This window comes from Canis lupus, chromosome 2, assembly GCF_003254725.2.
Source record: "Canis lupus dingo isolate Sandy chromosome 2, ASM325472v2, whole genome shotgun sequence".
NCBI lineage: Eukaryota > Metazoa > Chordata > Mammalia > Carnivora > Canidae > Canis > Canis lupus.
In genome coordinates this window covers 42,120,661-42,141,957 of record NC_064244.1, presented here as the reverse complement: position 1 = coordinate 42,141,957, position 21,297 = coordinate 42,120,661, and the positions used below count along the sequence as shown (strand labels likewise).

Below are 21,297 nucleotides of genomic sequence, written 5' to 3'. Positions count from 1 at the left end.
TTCTATTCTATTGGTTTATATCTCTGTCCTTACGCTGGTACCACATGGTCTTGATTACTGTAGCTTTGTAGTAAGTTTTAAAATTGGGAAATGTGAATCCTCTAACTTTGTTCTTTTTCAAGATAGTTGGGATTGCATTAAATCTATATATCAGTATATCACTAAAGATATAAATCCAGAAGTCTCTCCTAGAAACTTCTATAAATACTAAACATACCCTTTCATATTTGTTCATTTTACTAATACAAGCCATTCTCTTTTTACTTTGTTCTTAAACTCTGGGTAATCCCTTTAATGAATTTAAAAAATACTAAAAACAGACTTACATCTTTTTCATTTGACATTATTTATCTTAGTTACTTACATACTTCATTAAAAACCTAGCCTTTCAAGGGCACCTGGATGGCTCAGTCAGTTAATGTCCAGCTCTTGATTTTGGCTCAGGTTGTGATGTCATGGCTCATGAGATCAAGCCCAGAGTTGGGCTCTGCACTCAGCAGGGATTCTGCTTGAGATTTTCTCCCTCTGCCCCTCCCCCCACACACATGCACTCTCTCTCTCAAATACATAAATCTTTAAAAACAGAACAAAACAATAAACCTAGCCTTTCATTTTTTCAGTCCCTTTGAGTTTCCCTTGGAATCTGCCACAATCAATCCAAAAAGAAGATGGTAATATATGGTTCTGAAGCCCACTACCAGCATTTCTTCTTTGTTGCTGTGTTGCCTTCATTTGAGACCCTTGAAGATAAGAATACTATGGGATGAGGTATCAAATCCAGCTCAGATCCTGTTGTGTTACTGAAGAACATCCCAAGAATGCCAAATCTGTGTGTGCTCATCCTGAGCTTGCACAGGCTTGCTTTGGCTTCCTGGAGAAGCCTCTTGATGGCTTTGGACCTTGAAAGTCATTGAGCTGCAAAAGAGAATGGTGACACGAGGAGGCATGGACACAGGGAGACACTCTCTTAATAAAGCATTCACCTTCCCTCATCCATAAGGCCTCAGTGCCCTTATTGTTTGTCCTGTGTCAGCAAAGAACCCCAGACAAAGCAGTGTGCCTAACCAGGAAGCTGGAGTGGCAGAGAGGCAAGACCATGGGGGAGGACTGAAGGGAGCTTCAAGGACAGAAGATTAGCCTTGTGAAGCAAGTCTCTTCCCTGCCTCTGCTATGTTGGATTCCAACCCAAGCCAGGAAGCAACTGTGCAAAAATGGGAGGGCTTAGGTTGGCTAGAGGTCACCAAAAATAGAAGATTCAAAATGCTTATGTGCAAGGAATGATGAAGCAGTCCAAAACATTTAAAAAGAGGGCCATTTTCATTGTCAATATCAAGAAAGAACACACCCACACTCAGCTCTTTAGTACCGTTGTCTAGAACAACTGCAACAGGAACAGGAACAACAAGCAGTTCTGACTTTCAGGAAGATTCCACCCAATCCATTGTTTCACCTAAAGGTCTTCAACCTCTTCTCCCTACCCAGAATCTCACCATCATGCACTTATTCTTATTCTCAGCCCTTAAGGAGGGGAACTGTAGCCCAGGACATGCTGACAGCTTCACTTGGAGAAGACTTACTCAGAGCCCCCTAAAATATGTGGTTTCTGCTTTCCCTGAAGTGGTTTGCCTGCCAGGCTTCTGTGGTCCCACCACAATAGCATCTGCTAACCCTGTATTCACCTAAGGGGGCATGTTGTCTCTACTCTAGACCAACTGTCCCTGAGCAATACTCACAAGACATTTGATTTCAGTGCCTATCATGCTACCCAGCTACCTCCTGCTATTTAGGACCTCAGTTCCCTCAGTGAAGAGGTTGGCCTAAATTGGCTGAGAAGTTCTTTGCACATCATGTGTCCCATGACATTCAGAAAGTACTCAGCTTCGGAGCTAGTACCAGCTCCTACCAGAGCTTTCCCCACTTTAGCTGCTCAGGCCTCAGACATTGAAGCCATCCTTGATCCCTCTCTCTTTCTCTCTCTCTCACACACACACACCCAACACACACACACCCTTTGTCTAATCCAGCTGCTGATGCTGTCAGCTCCACCTTTAAAGTGTATCCCATATCTAAACACTTCTGACCACCTTCATCCCCCTAATCTTCATCTCTCACCTGCAATATTGTACCAGCCTCGCCATTTGGTCTTTTTACTCCTATCCCCATCACTCAGTTCTCAACTTTGCAGTCAGAGCGATCCCAATAAAGTGTGAGTCAGATCACATCACTCACCCACCAAAGCCCCCTATTTCACTCAGAATAGAAACCAAACACCTACCTTCTAGAGCTTTTAAGATTCCTACCTCAAGACCTTTGGACTTGTCTGTTTTCTCTGCTCCTACATTTTATGCCAAATGTCCACATAACTTACTTCCTTACCTCCCTGGGAATTTACTCTACTGTCACCTTCTCATTTGGGCCTATCCTGGCAACCCAACTTGAAATGGCAGTGCCTCCTACGTTCTCTATCCCTTGTCCCTGCTGTACATCCTCCATAATTCTTCCATTACACCATGTGCTGCATTTGTTTTCCTCCTGCCCCAATTAGAATGTTTGATCAATGAGAATAAGGTAAGGAATTTTGTTTGTTTTTTTTTTTTGCTATGATGTCCCCAATGCTTAGAACATAGTCTGACGTTTGGAAGGCCCTGAGAACTATTTAACTGGATTAATGAAACGAGGAATAGCAAGTTCTTTCTTGCAGGAAGTACAGAGGTATAGAGCAGTATACGCTTTCCTTCCCTCATTCCTCAGTCTCATTCCCTTCTTAGCTTACATTTGCTACTTATTTCTTATACCTGATATTTCTTGGAAGTGGCAGAAGGAGGGACCACATTCCAGTGGCAGTCTGCAAGGGTAGTCCTTGGATTAGAAGTATACCTCATATTACATAACACTACATTTCTCTAGTGGCAAATCCACTCTTCTGTGTCTTAAGCTTATTTGTCTGTCTGCCATTCTTAGCTCATGTTAGAACTTGCCTATTTGAGAAGCCAAAATTGAGATTTGGGATTCAGTATTTTGAAAGTCCATAACAAATACCCAAATAAATCCATCTAAAACTGAGCTTCCAATCCTCCTTAGTTTTGAACTTCAAGTCTAAAACATCTTTTAAACTTCCAAGTGGAGAGGTTCAATATGCAGTTAGATACATGTGCCAATGTCTGTGAGGAATGAAAAAAAAAAAAAAAGGTCTGTTAAAAGAGTCTTAAGGAGGGCCGCCTGGGTGGCTCAGTTGGTTAAGCATCTGCCTTCGGCTCAGGTGATGATCTCAGGGTCCTAGGATCAAGTCCTGCATCAGGCTCCCTGCTTAGTGGTGAATTTGCTTTTTGCTCTGCCCCTCCCCTTCACTCTTGCTCTCTCCCTCTCTCTCTCAAATAAATAAATAAAATCTTTAAAAAAAATGTATTAATGATGAGAGCCTATATGTGGAAACTTGAGGTTGAATCAGATGTAAAAAGTATTTCTTTCTCAATTACTCCCTCCTCCCTCACTTATTCACTCATTTATTGACTCAATATCCGTGTTATACAGTCTCTTCATGGAGTAACCTTCAAACAAACACAGTTAGCAACTCAAACTAAACTTAAAAATGATCTTTGCTTTTTAAAAAAAAATTCAGTTTGATTAACATATAGTGTATAATTAGTTTCAGAGGTAGAATTTAGTGATTCATCAGTTGCATATAGTACCCAGTGCTCATTCCATCAAGTGCCCTTCTTAATGCTGATCACTCAGTTACCCCATCCTCCCACCATCCTCCTCTCCAGCAACTTCAGTTTGTTTCCTAGAGTTAATAGTCTCTTGTGGTCTGATTAGAGAAGACCCAGAAGATCCATGAAGCATCTCACCACCTAGTTTCCCCCTCCTGCTCCTAGAGAGGGGACCACACACCTGGAAAATGAGTTCTTTCTCTCACATTGGGATTTCCTGGTGAACAAAATTCCCCACTTTATTATATGATATAGTGACGAAGACAGTGAACCAATATTTGCAAATAGTTTAGAACTCCTATGGAGATACAAAGAGAGTTATGCTCTAAGACAGAAGTTCTCAGCATGAGCTACATAATACCACCAGAGCTATTTTTTAAAGTACTGCTATCCATGCCCATCCTAGATAATCAAATTTAATTGATCCAGGGTGGGCCTGGTAATAAGTAGTTTTTAGAAGCTCCCCCAGGTTGTTTTTATGTGTAGCCGAGGTTAACAATGGATGGTCTAAACAAAAACTATAACCTAGTTTATCTTTTAGGCCAACAAAATGCAGTGATTTTAAGTTGAGATTGAAGTGATAATGAACTAGATGAAGTGAGAAACAGAAGGATGTGAGGGAACATTCTGGGCAATGAGAATAGCCATGAAAAACAAGTTAATATGGAAATCCTGGTTTTAGAAAGCTAAGAGCAGCCTCTACAACCATTTTAGTTGTTCTTTAGAGTGAAGGAGTTATGCCCAAAAGAAGAACATTCCTAATTTCCCACAAAGCCGTATAGGAAATGACCTAAAGAAAACACACCTTCATACAAAGCTGGTACTGCCCTGTGACTGATTGGGTATGTACATAACAACCTTTCACTTCCCTGAGTATATACAGATTTAATTTGCGATTCTTGCACATGTAACTAATGTGTTTGGGATTGATACCTCAGGAGCCCTCAAAAGGGGTACTAATGAATATAATTCCACCTTGATTATGAGTTTTCAGAGACAAAGATGCTATGGAGAGGATACTGAAACTATCCATAAAAAGGTGCTCATCCTGAATTGTTACCCTATTTGGTGAGAAAAGAGGTAAAAAATGTCATGCTAACAAAAAAAATGCAGGATTTGACTCTAATATTACTAAAAGCTACAGGAAAAAAAATGACCTTTATTACATTTCCCCCTATCTTCTGAAGGCCATATCTCAGTAATCATTTTAACCCTCACAGCCTCTGAAGAAAGTTTTGTTCATACTCTAATCATGTCTGGGGCCTAATTTGATTGGTGTTCAAATCTCCACTCCCCTAGTTCTAAACATTTTTTGTTTATTTTCCATTTTGTTCTTGTCTTCCAATTGCTAATGGTTTGGGAGAATTAATGGCCCAAGGGATAAACAGGTTTTGTTTCTAAGCATAAAGGCTTTATGGTCTTGCTAAAGAATTTTTTTCTACACTATATAATTCCCTCTTCTGCTGATGACAAAAATGGTGCTTGCAGGAAATATTTGTCTTCCCATATGCCTTATGCTAGTCATGAGGGAAACAGAAATTAGAATGACCTTAAATCCTTGCACCATATTGTGTCTTTACTTCAAGCTTTCATGGTATCAGGGGACAGGGGAGAGGGAGAGGAAAGTTGTTAAAATAACGTGAACTTGGGGTAGACTTTCCAATGTAAATATCTTTTGAATTTCTTCTTTACTCTGAAATGAATTATTTGAAACACAGCACTCTGTTGTAACAAATTTTTTGTTTTATCAGGTCAAAGACAAGAGATTTATTTTCAAACTGGAGCAGAAGTTTGGGGTCATAAACAAAACTTACAAGTGTTTAATGCCTTTCAGAACATTTGATGCCATCTCTTTAAACTCATATAGTCAATAAAATATATATATATATATCCAACTCATAGAGTGAATATATTTTAAAGAAGCTCACCTTTGTATATACCTATATGTAAGCATTAACTTCTAAGTTGCCTTGAGGGGGGATGGGATACTGATGGAGTTGTTTTCACTAGACAACATTTTCAAGGTAACTTTGCTTTGGAAGTAGTAGAAAGAAAAAGTAATTTTATTTTGCAAATATTTGGGTACCTATTATGAAACAGATACAGTGCTAGAGATTGAAGATATGTATAAGTCATGATATATGGCTTTGAAGATCTTTTACCTGAGCTGGCCCTTGGAGCATGGGCAGGAGCTAGCCAGTAGGAAAGAAGAAAAGGTAGGCCAGGTGGGGGAAATATATTCAATGACACAGAAATATGAAAAGCTCTAGAAAGTTCCAAGAGGAAGGAGATCTTCAGGGTAATTGGAACATTTTATTCACGTAGGAAAAGATGGAAGACAAGTTTAAGATGATGAATCAGAAGGCAGCAGAGTGTAGTAGTTGACAGCAAAGAGTCTGTCTGAGATCAACCCCTGTTCTCTTAACCAGGTAGCTTTACTCTCTACCTTTTCCCCTCATCTGCAAAATGAAGATGATAACAATATTTCATGGATGCTGAGAATAGTGCCTGGCATGATTTTCAAATTAAGGCAACAGTTTATCCTGAGATGGTAAGGACTAATGTTAAAATGATGTCAATGGGAAGGAAAGGCCAATTGCAAGAGATGTTTCTCAGGTATATTTAAAAGGCTTACCAAATGATTGGAATGGAGCAAGTGAAGAATAGAACAGGAAGGAAAAGGTCAAGAATGGCAATCATGTTTTTAACTTGAGAAACCCTAGATGGTAGGGCCTGTGATTGAGATCAGAATATAGAAGTTGGAGATCTGTTTTTGACATGTTGTGTTTAAGGTTCCCACATAATAACCAGGTAAAGTTTCTCAATTAGAAAATAAGTAATAGGGATCCCTGGGTGGCTTGGTGGTCCAGCGCCTGCCTTCAGCCCAGGGTGTGATCCTGGGGACCCAGGATCGAGTCCCGCGTTGGGCTCCCTGCATGAAGCCTGCTTCTCCCTCTGCCTCTGTCTCTGCCTCTCTCTCTCTCTCTCATAAATGAACGAATAAAATCTTAAAAAAAATAGGAATATTAAGTTTGAAAAATAATAAAAATAATGAATTTGACATTTGTCAGTACAGAAATGGTCATTGAAGTCAAAAAAGGAACTATAAGATGAGAATACGTAGAGCGAGTTTTCTCAGTTTTGGTGCTATTAACATTTTGGGGTGGCTAATTCTTTATAATTTGGGGAGGAGGGAGGCTAGCCTGTACATTCTAGGATGTTGAGCAATATCCCTGGCCTCCACCCACTAGATGCCAATGGCTCTTTTTCCCTTCATCAACAAAAAAGGATGGCTCCAGATATCACCAAAGCTCTCCCCTAGCCCCAGGGCAGGGAAAGTGGTGGAGAAGGGTCCCTCATTGAGAACCTCAGGTTATAGAGTAATGATGATGGAGGGGGACACTTGGGAAAATTATATTCAGTTTCTGAATATATTAATTGCAAAAAATCATCGCAGTAACATATTGTTTTAAGAGGCATTCTGAAGCAGTCAAGTGCTGAGCAAATGGTATTTCTTATGATTAACCAAGTTAAAAAGTCCTTGTGTATTATAGGTGAAATTGTGGGATTTTTTAGAGCCTTTCTTGTTATAGAAGTGGTTTGGATCATTAACAAAGGATATTCATCCATCTTCACTAGGGTCGGCAGGTCTTCCTCACCCCACACACAAATGCTCAATTTCAGATGGTGAAGCCAAGCTCCAAATCCTAGACTACTTTTACCCAAGGTTGCTCTGGCTGTTGAACTAGATGAAGTATTTCAGATCCCTCTTGATTCTCAGCTTCTCAATTCTTTCTGCTCCTCCTCTATCCCCAATAGGGGAAGCTAATGCTAATGTCAGACAACATGTCTGTGGCTGTTCATAATCTTGGTTGTCATAATTGTTGAACAAGAGATTTGTGATATCATATATCTTGGTGTTACTAGGAAACATTTTTAAAAAGGCAAACAAAAACAAAGTCAGACCCTGGGTCCTGGTTTTCAACAGCAGTAAATAATTCCCTCTATTCTCTTTCACACGAGGCCCTTTTCCACATATAGTTGAGCTATATCTTAAAGGATGTGCCTCAGGACCAAGTGGCTCCTGTAAATCAAGGAACTTGCTGTAGAAAATGGTATAATCTCTATCTAGAAACTATTCCCCACAGCCTTTTGCCTTGGGGAATAATAATTAGTGAAACTGGCATTGCTCTTTAGTTTAAGTCCGTTTCTCCTCTTGGATGTACCTGAAAGTTGTTGGTCTTTTTGTGTGTTTTTTGTTTGACTCTTTATTTTTCTCTCCCCACCCCGCAGCCAGATAATCTCAAAAAGCAAAGATTTACTGCCTGGAACTGAAAGTCACTGTTCATTCAGCCAACAAAATCTGGTCTCCAGCTAACGTTGAAGGCAACTGACTGTGAGTGCCTCAACCTGTTGAACCTGCAAAGGCCCCACCTCCCATACCACTGGCCGTGGCATGGAAAATTCCTGGGCACAGAAGGGTCAGCCTACAGACAAGGAATCAGCCAGCCATGCTCCTCTGGGCACAAGGACCTTGGCATCTAGCCAACCACTGTCATTAAAAGTGGGGGCTTTTATGTTAGTTTTTCTTAAGTTCATGTTTCGGGCAGCTTTTTATTATGATGTGATTTTTTTTTTTCCCAAGGCCAGGCCTCCACCCTCACATCTTTGGTGGAATGTGTTAATAATTTGCTCTAGGGAGATGAAAGCCTCTTTGATACAAGTAGAATAAACACATGGAACACTGCTCAAAGGTCTAATTTCCACAATAGGAGCCCAGTTTGGGGACTGAGAGTTGGATGGAGAGAACAGTCTCATTTCTGAATCACTTTTCTCCCACAGTGTCCCTCCTTTGCCTCTGCAGCTCTTTCCTGACTTATCCAACTTAGGACAATGCCAGCATGTGCTCTAGGATTCTCCAGACATTTGGCAGCCAACAAAGGCCATCACTAACTGTTGTAAATCCCTCCACAAGTCCTGAAACAGACTGTAAAGGCAATTTCCTTCTGGATGGGGTTACTTTGTGTGAGCCGAAGATCTTTCTAAGTGCTAAATTAAGACTTAACACATTAAAGTGGAAAAGACATCATTGAGTCCAATTTCTTCTTTTTATAATGAAGATGTGAATGCCCAGGAAGATCATATGCCTTGTCTAGAATCACACAGGTCTTCCAAATCCCAGCATGGATTGTCCTCAAGACCTATGCTATTACAGTCCCATGGTTCCCAAGGACTGGCAGAAGTCAAAACAAACAAAAACCCTCTTCAGGGTTTCTCTAACTGCCTCTTTCTGTGCCCATCCCCATTTTGAGGTGCTTCTCTCCATCAAACTCTAAGCACTACCTCAGGAGCCCATGAGCTCTCTAGAATCTCACTCAGTTGCTTGGTCTCAGTAGTCTGACATGTTGGAGGTGTCTTACCCATGGTTCCCCAAAGCTTTCATCCTATACCCTAAAGGCCCTGCTTTCTGAAGTCGAATGACTTCTCAAAAAGACATCCCAGCAGACAGTGAGTCAATGAGTTACCTGTCTCAGACCCCAGGTAGTTCATAGAAATTCCTCTCCATTCATAGAAATTCATTCGAACATCCTGAAGACAGCCTGGAGAAGACTTGAGCGTGGCTGTAGTTAGTATTTCTTGGTGATCTTTGTACTTGAGGCCCTTTCAAGTTTTGTTTTGATATTCATTCATCGGTAGGTTTGAGCACTTCAAAGGAATTGGTTTGGGGGCAACTTATAGTCTGGTGGAGAGTCCCAGTTAACGGGTCCAGAGACCAAGGTCTGGGAAATGCTATCAACTATACTTGACCTTATGAAGCTACATAATCTCCCTGTGCCCTGACTTCCCAACTATATAAAATGGGGATAAAACCTGCTCTAACCCATTTCTCAGGATTGATGTGAATCTAATTAGACAATAAATATTAAAGTAGTTCCTTAAGTAACTAGATGGGAAAGAGTCTTATTATTTAAGGTGGGATTTTTTTAAATCTAATAATCTTATGGATTTATAAACAATGGATAAATAATCCTACTTATAGTAGCTATTTCATTAATGGCAGACTCCTGCGTTAAGCTTCATTCCATGGAGCATGAATTCATGTGTTTTTCAACATTCTTATGATGAATTTTCTATGTGAATGTTTGCAAGATTTTTTTTTTTCAGGCACCAAATATCCACTTTTCAGCCACTCTGATCCAAAGGTTATCCTATCATTTCTTTTCCAAAATGTGAAACATGACAGTAATCAATCCTCTTTTCATCCAAATTTTGTAGCTTTGATCTTCATTATCTTAACATTCAAAATATATAGATTTTTTTTTATCATCAAAGTCATAAAATGTGTTTTGGCCCAGACACCTCAAGAGATTAAAGTTCACTTCTTCAGTTTCTGTCAGATTTTTCCTTTGTAGCAATTTTCCTCAATGTCCTGAGGCCACATTCCTCAGACGTATCCTCCTCCTCAACTGCTGTCCTCCTTATCCTTCTCCCTCTCTGCTGTACACGTAGTCCTTTCTAGAACAGACAGTTCAACAATTATTTGAGAAAAATACCACTTATTGACCAATTGTTTAATTCCTTATGGCTTCATTTCATCTCAAAAACAGCATTTTAATTTGTATTTTTAAATTGATACCCTTTCCAAAGTTGAAATGTTCCTAAGAAAAATTAACAGTGTTTTTGGTCCACTGATAATTAGTGATATCTTGCCCCGTAATACTTGGCAGCCATGACAGTTTGAAACTTCTGCCTGGAATTTCTTACTGAAATTAGCTCCTTGACCATTTATGTTCAACAAAATAGTAATATTTTTTATTCTTTCCCAAATCACACCCTTGCTACATGTACTTTGAGAATAAGCTTCCTTCCTTCCTCAGTTACCCCCATGGAGAAATGACCCATGATATGCTGCTCTTCAGAACCTTGGAAATCTTGGTGCCAAGGTGCCAAATAGGCAGGGAGAACAGAAACAAATCACCAAAAGGGCACCAGAAAGAGAGATGGGTAGCTTCTCTTGACCCAACTGTGGGGTTGCCTTTCAGGCACTGGGCAAACCATTTTTATGTGTGTGCCACCTCTACCTAAGCTGTCTCCTCCAAGCTACTAAGCAAAATGGTGTGTGGTTTCTAAATCCAACTTGGTGAACCTCAAGCTACAAATTAGTTTGTCATTAATTAGTGATCTCCCACAGAAACAGAGAAATCTCACTGACCTCCAAAGAAGTTGTGTGAATTTATTCTTGCTTTGTAGTTTGCTTAAAAGAGACAAAGCATTCTGTAAAATGTTAACAAGGTCCAGCCTTGGGGATTTACAACTGTTTACCTAGCACTGTTGCTCCCACTGCTAGTCTGTCTTGTCACTTGCCCAAGTCCTGCCCTTGTTTCATCCTCCCCTGACCTGATATAATACAAGAACATCAATATGATGACCCTAATAATGGTTCCTTTGTGTTTGTACCATTGCTTTTCACCCAAAAATCCTTCAGCCCATAAACTCACAAAGCCAGGAGCCCTGTATCAACCTGCTCTGTTTCTGGAAGGTGGAACACAGGCTTGTTAATTCATATGAGACTGAGGACAGAGTACATTTTCCATGTGTGGCATTACAGGAGTTAAGTGATTAGTCCTCAGACTAATCACCAGAGAGGGAAATAAATTGTGGCAGAATTTAGCCTGTTTCACAATAGGCTCTGTCTGTGGAGTTATCTTCAGAAGTCACCCTCTGTTAAACACTAGATTAATTGTGTTGATACTCACTATTAATTGATAACTGGCTGGGACTTTCCACTCCAAGAAAATGGCAAAACAAGAAGCATTCCTTTGACCTGTACTTTTCTTTTGAATCAAATTAACTCTGGGGCCATCCCTTTGAGGCAGTCAAGTGCCTTCATTTGTTCAATATGAATTTATTAAATATCTTCTTCCTTTGAAGTCTTATATATGAGAAAACAAAAGTACTTTCATGCCAGAAACTGGGTATCTTGCTTTTGAAAAGAGAAAAGATCCAAACGTGGAAATAGTAGTCCAGGTGGCACACGATTAAATGCCAAAACTAGTTGCTCACTCAGTGGGTGTTGTGGGGTCCCCAAGAGAGAAGAATGAATGGGAGTCAAAGAGGTCTGGAAAATTTACAGAGAGTGGACACATTTCTGGGATTTAATGAATGATTAAAAGAGTGAGCTGGAGAGCAGACCAGTGTTCTAGGCAGCAAGCACTGCTGAACGTAACATGTCTTTACAACAGCCTAAACAAAATTTGGGTAAGGTGGAAAAGAAGAGACAGAGCTTAGTGGTGGGGGTCACTTGGCTGCTCTGGTCTAAGGAGCAGGTGATCTGGTGATCTGGTCTCTCTCTCAAGTTGATCAAGGCCTGGTGTGCTCCAAGGCTGGCCCAGACTCTCCTCAGCAAGCACTGCCTGCCACCCCAGAGCCCTCTGAGCCTCTGTAGCACCTTCCATCCAAACCTAGCCTCTGCTTCATCACCTTCATGGCACCAGAGAGGGCCCCAGGAGGCTCACAGTCTTTCCACACAGAAACGGAGGCACAAAACCTCAGGGCCTCCACTGTCTGATCCTTTATGCTATAGCCTGGTTTCGTGGCAGATGGAAATTTAGTTTCTTTCTGGGATCCTAAGAAAGTGAAAGCCAGCTTTCTTTGCCATCATTCCTCCCTGTACCTATTCAAATACCACCAAGGCTACAGAGGTCTTTTTATCTGACTCTTCCCTGGGCCCCACCCCCTATATGGAACAGGGCTCTCACTTATGCCCTCTGCATCCTATCACTCCTCCACCATAAAACAGCAAATTCATGGCCTCGATGTCCTGGAAGAATGATTCTTTTCTACCCCATGGGAAGACAAGTCTCCAAATCTTGGCTTTTAAAGGGAGAAATATAAATTTTTATTCTTGAAAATCTACTCTCAAGACAATAGCCTTAAGAATAGGTTCTGTTTTGAGTACCAGAAGCTATTATCTGGATTTTCATAATTGGAAAAGTCTGTTTTGTTTTGTTTTTTATCCAACCCCTCCCATTTCCCTACTACCCCACTGAGACCCGTGCACAAAGATACCACCACTTTTGAGCATGCCTGGTCAAAAGGAGAAAATAAGTCTAAAAGCAAGAAAATAGCCCATTTATATCTTCTGGAGTTTAAAATGACATGTGAAAGGAAAGTTAACAAGACTTCTTAAACTAATCTGGCCCCAGTAAGATTTCAGAGACATGGAAACTTGGTCTATATAGTCATCCAAAACACCTGTTTGTTTTCTGTAACATGAAAGCTACATAGGAAATTATGCAAACCATTTGGAAAGAACATGTTCCTTCTGCAGAATGGGCCCTTTCCTTTCCAGATCTAACTTTTGCTTTTAGGTAACTTGTTTATGTTCCAAAAAACCCTCAGTGTTAGGAGCACAATAGCCATCAAGACTTATTTTTAGAAAGAACACCACCACCCTATATTCTGAGACTCTTTTCATTCTGCTTTACTAAGAGATCTTATCTATTACGTTTAATCTGTTCATGTACTACACAAACACCTGATTCACAGCCCTTTGACCATTACTGGTCTAGTGGTGACCACAATCTATAGAAAATTTTAATGAGTCATGAATGAGTCTCTGAAATATGTAGGCCTCTACACAAAATTCAGATTAGACTAACCAACTGCCATGGGCTAAATTGTGTCCCCCATCAAATTCCTACGTGGAAATCCTAACTCCCAATGTGACTGTAATTGGAGATAGGGCTTTTAGGAGGTGATTAAGGTTAAATGAGGCCATAAGGATAGGGGTCCTAATCTGATAAGATTTATATAGCCTTATAAGGCTCTCTTCATCCCTTCCACATGTGTCAAGGAAAGGCCCTGTGAGAACATGGTGAGAAGGCAGCCATCTACAAGCCAGGAAGAAAGCCTTCACCAGAAACCAAACCCTGCTAGAACCTTGATCTTGAACTTTCCAGCCTCTAGAACTGTGAGTAAGTACATTTCTGTTTTTCAAGCCAATCCAGCCTGTGGTGTTTTATGGCAGCCAGACTAATACACCGATTAACATGCAGGATAAGAAAGTTTTATTCAGCATCATCTTCAAAGACGGTCTTGAACACCATATTAGAGGTGTGTGTGTGTGTGTGTGTGTGTGTGTGTAGAGAAGACATTTTATTTTGCTCTGAAGTATGCTCCTGGATTTGTAAACATGTTTACTAAGAGTAAATTTCCAGTGTTTTCTGCATGTTTATTTTGATTGATTGGAAGAACACAGTGGTTTCTTGAATAAAGCTGGGAAGTAAGTACTAGCCTAGTATCAAATGTTGCTCACACCTTTTTTTTTGCAAATAATCTACATCAACTTATAGATAATTTGGGTTCAAATATAAGGAATACTGTGGGTTACTCTTACATAGGATGTTGATAGTAAAGAGGCTCATTCATTTATTTTAAAAAGAAAGAGGTAACAATTGGGGCATTTAGAAAGGGAGTTCTCCTTTCCTTGTTTTTTTTTTTTTTTTTTAAAGATTTTATTTCTTTATTCATGAGAGACACAGAAAGAGAGAGGCAGAGGGAGAAGCAGGCTCCATGCAGGGAGCCCGATATGGGACTCGATCCCAGGACCCCAGGATCACACCCTGAGCCGAAGGCAGACACTCAACCTCTGAGCCACCCAGGCGTCCCTGTTTTTGGTTTTTAAAAAGCATGTATATTGTTGTTTAGTTAGAACTAATACCTTTAGCTGCTTTACCTCTAGTAAGCCTCACAACAACCCGAGGAGGCAGATATGTTGCCTTTACCACTTTCTATTCCCTTGGGCAAGTTCTTTTAAAGAAAGAAAACTGGTTTTGCTTCAGTTTCTGCATTTGGAAAATGGGGATAATATTAATACCTTTCTGTAAGGTTGTTGTAAAAATTACATGAGATAATATATGTAAAGTCTGTAGAAGAATACCTGCTCAATACAAGTTCCAGCAGTGATAGACATGTTAGTGTTATCATTACTATTGTTTTTAGTATAATGGTTATTTTATAGATCTGAAAGCTAAGTAAGTCTCAGAGTAGTCAAGGATCATGCCTGAGATCACATAGCTAGTAAATGACAGATCCAAGATTCAAATCCAGATCCATCTGATGTCCATGTCCATGCTCTACATGCCTGCCACCTTACCCTGTCTCCAGCTAACTAGATGTGGGCATCGTGCTCTTACAAACACAGAGCTGAAGAATACTCAGTTGACTAGAACTCCTATCTTGCTCAGAAAAGGAATCCTTTTTTATTGAAAAAGAGCTGGACCTTTCTTTTCAAGGGTCAGCAGCTTGGTCACTGCCTCAGAGCAGCAGTGCAGAGTTGCCTTAATCTTTCTCTGTCTTAGAACTTCCCTTCTCCTCACCCTGCCTCCTGGATGCTGATAAATCAAAGAAATAGCAACAACATGGAAAGACTAAATAAACATTTCTTTAAGGATCATATGAGAGGGGATTTTTCTTTTTCATTAAACGTTTGATAACAACATGTTAGGCTTTTTGATGTTACTTTCCTGTATTTTGGACTGGATAAAAGTATGTGACTCATAGAAATGACCATGGAAGGAAAAGCAAATGAGTCACCTTGCCCAGCCCATCTGAATCTTCCCGTGGCCATACCCCTGGGAGCAGCATCCCTGAGGGCCAATCCAGCCAGCGCTCCTCATGCAGCAGTGGGGGCTGCATAGGACAGGAGTTTCTTCAGGAGACATTGGAATCTCAGAAAAGGAGTGAGTCAGGGAAAGTTAAACATCAGAGCCTGAAGGAGTTACCCTGTAACTTTTCCAAAAAAACATTTACTGCTATCAGCTTAGAGGTTTCTTGTCCATGTTTCATCTCTTCCAACCCCCAAGTACACCCCCACAGCAGAACACTCTCTCCTTAGTACTATGCACACTTCAAAGGGTTGCCGTCCATAGTACCCTCCTGCCCTTTTGAGCAAGCTTGAGGCACTTAGATTTGTGTATTTTTCCAACAGATAAATCTCTGTTCCCATTATTGTTTTTATTGCTCTATTGGAATTTGTCCAGCATGTATCCTTCTGGTACCAAAGTGCCCTGGTTAAGGCTTCGGTCTTCGGTCTCTGGGAGTTGGAGAGAGAATTACTATATCCCTCAGCCCACTTAGCCTCAGGTCTTTTGAAACTTCTTCCTTTTAGTCATCTAGTTGGCAAACCACATTTAAAACCTAAGCTGCTGTCCATTTTTGTGCAATCTGAGTCTCTCTCTTGGTGTGCTATTCTCTATATTCATGTCTGCTTTTCTCAATTCAGATTTTGGTGTTTGGAGACCTTGAACTTGAATTCCTACAGCCCTAATTATTTAGCTTATGGACTTTGGGCAAGTCGATCAACCTGTTTGAGCCTTAGTTTCCTGATCTGGGACAAGAGGATAATTCCCATTTCCTAACATTGGGTGGGAATCTGTAGCTGGGTGAGTGAGGACAATGCTGATCCTCTCCAGTGGGCTTCTTGCAGCCCACATCATTCAATAACTTATTTTTCTCCAGGGACAGCTTCCCTTGATAGTCCTTCAAGGTGATTAAAAAAAAATTCCTCTCATATTTTATCTCAGGAGAGAGATTTTTTTCTGTCTTCACTAGGATTTGTAATTATGCTACTGTTTATTTCCTGATACCAAGAGCTGACTTAAGCCTAAAATTGAGCAAGTAGCTTATAGCTTATTCCTCTCATCCAAATCAATAATAAAAATTAAAAATGATGTCAGTACTTCTGTTGGTGTTTTTATAAATCCACTTAAAACTTCTCTTGCTCAGAATTTATGTAAATTCTATGTAAATGCAAACATGTAAACTGAAAAGCAATAGAAAGGCTGCCATTACATACATAAGTAAATTTCCCAGGAACATTAAAACCTTCAGGTGACTCTAAAAAATAATACTTTAATCTCTGCTCCATTAAGAAAAAAGCAAACAAAAAAGATAAAGCTCTCAATATAATGTGCTTTTATTTTGTGAGTGTTAATTGGCCTTAGGTATGTTTATATTTATTTTTTTCACCTGTTCAGGGTGTTAAGAGATAATTTCTTGTAGACAGTTTGATCCATTTTAAGTTTGATAACTTATTTCCTTCTTTTTAGAATGATATACAGACTTCTGACAGTCAACCCTTAGATATTTGTGCAGAGTTCTCCAAAGAAACAATTCATTTATAATTGTCATTTAAAATTCACCCAACAATCTCCTCCTTCAAAGTAGTTAATATTCCAAACATCAATTGTGGAACAATTTTATGTTCATCTTAAAAGAAGCACAAAGGAGCTATATTGGGATCAATCTTCTATTTAAGGTAGGTTTGTTGTTTTCTTTTTTCATAGCTACACACCAAATCTACCTTACTTCACTCCTCTCCCCCAAATAGCAAATGATCAACAACCGTAAAGTAGGTTATATTTCTGTAAACTGTTCTGCTATCAACCCAAGGCTTGTTGTGTTGCCTGAGACCTGTGTGTCTGTAAAGTGCTCTTAATCCATAAAAAGGAATTGGAAATCACAAGCCCAGCAAGCATTGATCCAGAAGAAATAGGAAAGCAAAGTGTTCACATTCAACAAACTGTGCTCGTGATAGATTATCATCCTATTCAGAATATGAATTATGACTAAACAAATGATTAAGCTAAAAATAAAATATGTATCTCAATTCTTTCTTAATTGGACCATGATCTCTGTGGAGAAAGGGGGTTTCAGATAGAGTTGACTAGCAGTTTTCACCACAATTAAAGCACAGTCTAGGGCAGCCCAGGTAGCTCAGTGGTTTAGCACTGGCTTCACCCTAGGGCCTGATCCTGGAGACCAGGGATCGAGTCCCACATCAGGCTCCCTGCATGGAGCCTGCTTCTCCCTCTGCCTTTGTCTCTGCCTCTCTCTCTGTCTCTGTGTCTCTCATGAATAAATAAATAAAATCTTTAAAAAAAATAAAACACAGTCTAACAATTGCTCACCCAAATCAATCTATTGAAGTAAATTGTTGTTATTAATGTATTAATGACAAGATATAAAATATCAACAAGATGAAATCATTATGCAGACCAGAGAAAGCAAGGAGGCCAGGCAGCTGGGTGAGTGAAGCAGGCTGAAGGATAAACTGGAGAGCTGGCCTCTGGCTAAGGGGGCAGCTGCTACTTCATTCCAGCCATTTCATGTCAAGTAGAAATGTAGGTTCAGAAGTCTGTTCAATCTTTTGATTTTTCAAGAGAACCCCAAAATAATAGTTTTTTTTTAAGTGTGAACTCTACTCATATTCAAATCTTTAAACTCATTCGATTTTTTAAAGGATTGGCTACAAGCCTGAAGGAACTTCAGAACTGGGGGCAACATTCAGCTTCCGTCCTGTTAATATGTGATCTTTAATTTAAATTTATATCGCAGACACTTGCTGAATGCTGACCAAACTTGTTTCTTCTCCTTTCTGAGCACACAGCTAAATTATATTTCTCAGTCTCCCTTATAGTCTGCCTAAAAGAATGTGGGTGGAAGCAATGGCTATTACTATTAGGCTTTGTCCTCCACTCCTTCCCTCTCTTCTCTGCCAGCCCATGCCTGAGGATCCAGGGTGACCCCAGGGTCCCAGAAAATGGCATAACTTCCAGATGTAAGGACCCAAACACCCACAAGGAGGAGACTTTCCTGCTCCATTCCTCCACTTCAAAGAACCTTGCATTGGACTGTGAGAGAAGAAATAAACCTTTTTAAAAGCCCTTGAAATATTGGGGGTTTTACAACATTTAGCTGATTTTTTCTTTTTTTTTTTTTCATTTAGCTGATTTTGATATAGTTTAAGAATTTCTCCATTATGTGTCAATAAGGGGGAACTGTTAGCCCAATTTGTTCTTTAAGCAGCAAAACCTCAAAAGTAATGAAATATTTTTTGTGTGCTGACATAGTACATGAAGAAATAATGCTAATATTTTAAGTCTACTTTGGTGTTTTTTGAGATCACAAATGGGAGTATGTCTTCATAACCAAACTGCTTTCATTAAGAAACTTCACTGGTAGATATAATAAGCCTTCTCTCTGTATAAAATGCTCTGGAGCAAAGACAGGGTGAGTTAGAGATAACTGCATTCTACAACCATATCTGTAAGCCCTTTTCTTCTTCAGGTTATCTTTTGCATTTTTGGCTGACCTAAAATCTCATCACTTCTTGAATAGCCAGAATAGCCATGTGTCGAGTAGAAATTATAGTCCGTCCTCCCTCTCCCTCCTACATTTGGTTTTTCTGTCTCCACCTACATAACTCTTATTTTTAACATTCATCCCAGAGAGAAATACTAATGCATCAGAATGTTTTAACGATTCCTATTTAAAATCATTCCTTCTTTTGGAAACTTGAGTAATTTCTAAATCAGTAAGGAATGCACACATAGCAAATAGGGAAAATATTGCAGAATGAAGTTTTATGACCCCTCTCTGCTTCATTGTCAGAATGAAGAATTCCATTATCCACTGGAACATAGTGAGAGAAAAAACCTCAGCAAAGTAGCCTTTGTAATAATGATAGACATTTTCTTTTTTTTTTTAAAGACTTATTTATTTAATTCTGTGTGTGGTGTGTGTGCACAACCAAGGGGAGGGGTAGAGGGAATGAGAGCGAGAGAGAGGATCTCATGCAGCTTCCCTGCTGAGTGCAGAGCCCAATGTGGGATTCAGTCTCAGGGCTCTGAGGTCATGACTTGAACCAAAATCAAGAGTCAGAGACTCAACCAACTGAGTCACCCAGGCATCCCAATGATAGACATTTTCAAATGAATTAGTATACTGGGCATGTACATATTATATCTAAATAAAATACTTGTAGACTCAGAAAGTAGTGATGTAGTTTTGTGATTACATTGGGCACCAAATGGGGTAGTAAGAGAGCACCATAGAGCAGTGCTAATCTTTTTATAATCACCATAAGTCAGACCTTGGTAGAATGTCATATCCAGCTGTGGTTCATAGTGCAGAAGAAAATGCAGTACTTGGTGAAAGTTTAGAGGAGACTCACAAATCTGATTAAGAGAATGATAACAGGATCTACCTGAAGAAATAAAACTTAAGCCACAGTTTCCACCTGTATGAAGGGCTTTGCTTCCTTTCTTTGGAAAGGGAAAAACATACAAGAAAAAAATGGACACCAGGAGATACAGATGGCCAATAGGCATCAGAAAAGATGCTTACCATCACTAATCATCAGAGAAATGCAAATCAAAACCACAATGAGATGTCACCTCACACCCGTCAGAATGGCTAAAATCAAAAAGACTAGAAATTATAAGTGTTGGTGAGGATCTAGAGATAAAAGAACCATCATATGCTGTTGGTGGGAAATGTAAATTGATACAGCCACTATGGAAAACAGTACGGAGGTAAAAGAAAGAAAGAAAGAAGAAAGAAAGAAAAGAAAAAATACCATATGATCCAATAATTTCACTATGAGGTATTTACCCCTCAAAAAACAAAAACACTTAATTGAAAAGATACATGCACCGCTATGTTTATTACAGTATTATTTATGGTAGCTAAAATATGGAAGCAACCTAAGTATCCATTAATAAACAAATGAATAGAGCACTGGGTGTTATGCTATATGTTGGCAAATTGAACTCCAATAAAGAAGAAATAAAAAAATAAAAATAAAAAAGACCAAAAAAAATGGTCACACACACACACACACACACACACACACACACACACCATGTGCCATAAAAAAAGGATGAGATCTTGTTATTTGTAACAATATGGATGGACTTAGTGGGTATTATACCAAGTGAAATAAATCAGAGAAAGACAAATACAATATGATTTCACTTATATGTGGAATTTTTTTTAAAAAAAAGAAGAAATGAATAAGCAGACAATAAAAAATCAGGATCAGGGATGCTTGGGTGACTCAGTGGTTAAGAGGCTGCCTTTGACTCAGGGCATAATCCCAGGCTGGGGATCAAGTCCCACATCAGGTTCCCAGCATGGAGCCTGCTCCTCCCTCTGCCTGTGTCTCTGCCTCTCTCTCTGTGTCTCTCATGAATAAATAAATAAATCTTTAAAAAAACAAAACAAAAACATCAGAATCAGACCTATATATTCAGAGAACAAACTGATGACTGTCAGAGGGAAAGGGGATTAAAGGATGAGCAAAATAGGTGAAGTGGAGTGGGAGATCCAAGCTTTTGGTTATGGAATGAATAAGTCATTGATATAAAAGGCACAGCATAGGGAATATAGTCAATGATGTTGTATGATGACAGATAGTAGCTATCCTTTTGGTAAGCGTAGTATAACATATGGAGAAGAGAAACACTATATTGTATGCCTGAAACCAATGTAACATTGTGTGTCAACTATACTCAAATTAAAAATATTTTAAAAATTTTAAGTAGGCTCCATTCCTACTGTAAGCCCAATGGAGAGCTTGATCTCACAACCCTGAGATCAAATCCTGAGCTGAGATCAAGAGTTGGACACTTAACTGACTGAGCCACCCAGGTATCCCCCAATAAGAATTTTAAAAAGAAAGAAAGAAAGAAAGAAAGAAATGAGCTTAATTTTCACTTTTTGGAAATTTGAGTTAGACAGT

At 39.5% G+C, this 21,297-nt stretch overlaps 1 protein-coding gene across 1 annotated transcript in view; it reads left to right on the top strand.

Annotated features, from left to right (window-relative positions):
* Positions 1-21,297, top strand: part of ANKRD55 (ankyrin repeat domain 55) — a 568,067-nt gene that overhangs the window by 378,660 nt on the left and 168,110 nt on the right. Inside the window, exons 16-17 of the mRNA XM_049102766.1 lie at positions 8,004-8,106; positions 13,567-13,687. The gene's annotated coding sequence lies outside the window, so the exon portion shown is untranslated. The remainder of the gene's footprint in view (positions 1-8,003; positions 8,107-13,566; positions 13,688-21,297) is intronic.